Below are 945 nucleotides of genomic sequence, written 5' to 3'. Positions count from 1 at the left end.
TACGAAGAAAGGAAAAATGAACCACTGCCCAAAACTCCAACAATATTGGCCACGAATTGATAAAAAAAAAAGACATAAAATGAACGTGCAAGCAGGAAAAATGAAAAACACCGACCCCCAATTGTGAATCTTACTATTTATGATAGCTGTCACAGTGCAGTTTTATAGATGACCTAAGGATGCAAAACTCCAGAGAATATTTTTCTCTGAAGTGCGTGCACACACACACACACACACACACACACACACACACACACGCGCGCACACAAGCACGGACATGAGCCCAAATGTTGAAGAAATGAAATAACTGGTTTAGCAGGTTTCCTCTTCTGTTGATCTAAGTTAAATGATCCATCAGATATATATATATATATATATATATATATATATATATATATATATATATATATATATATATATATATATATATATATATATATATATATATATATATATGCGTGAGAGAGAGAGAGAGATATGCGTGAGAGATATATATATGAGAGAGAGAGAGAGAGAGAGAGAGAGAGAGAAATAGAAGTGGAGAGATTCTTGATTTATATATTGTACTTTAGTATAACAAATTAACGAAATCATATACAAAAGCGCTTACAGATTACACTGGTACACGTTTGTCCTTGAAAGAATGAGTAAATAAATAAAAAAGAAGCAAGAAAGAAATACAATGATGGTATTTCTTCATACCTCTTGACAACTGGACGAAAAACATTACATAATCTACGAGAAGTAACAGCCCTTTTGTACTTTGATTTTATGCTCTCTCTCTCTCTCTCTCTCTCTCTCTCTCTCTCTCTCTCTCTCTCTCTCTCTCTCTCTCTCTCTCTCTCTCTCACAGCGCGTAGTAACACAGTTGTCAACAGAGATGTGTCATATCGTCGTGTTTGTTTACTGACGTAAACGTTTGTATTTTTTTTTTATACAAACGCA

This window comes from Macrobrachium rosenbergii, chromosome 16, assembly GCF_040412425.1.
Source record: "Macrobrachium rosenbergii isolate ZJJX-2024 chromosome 16, ASM4041242v1, whole genome shotgun sequence".
Classification (NCBI taxonomy): domain Eukaryota; kingdom Metazoa; phylum Arthropoda; class Malacostraca; order Decapoda; family Palaemonidae; genus Macrobrachium; species Macrobrachium rosenbergii.
This window is presented reverse-complemented; position numbering follows the sequence as displayed.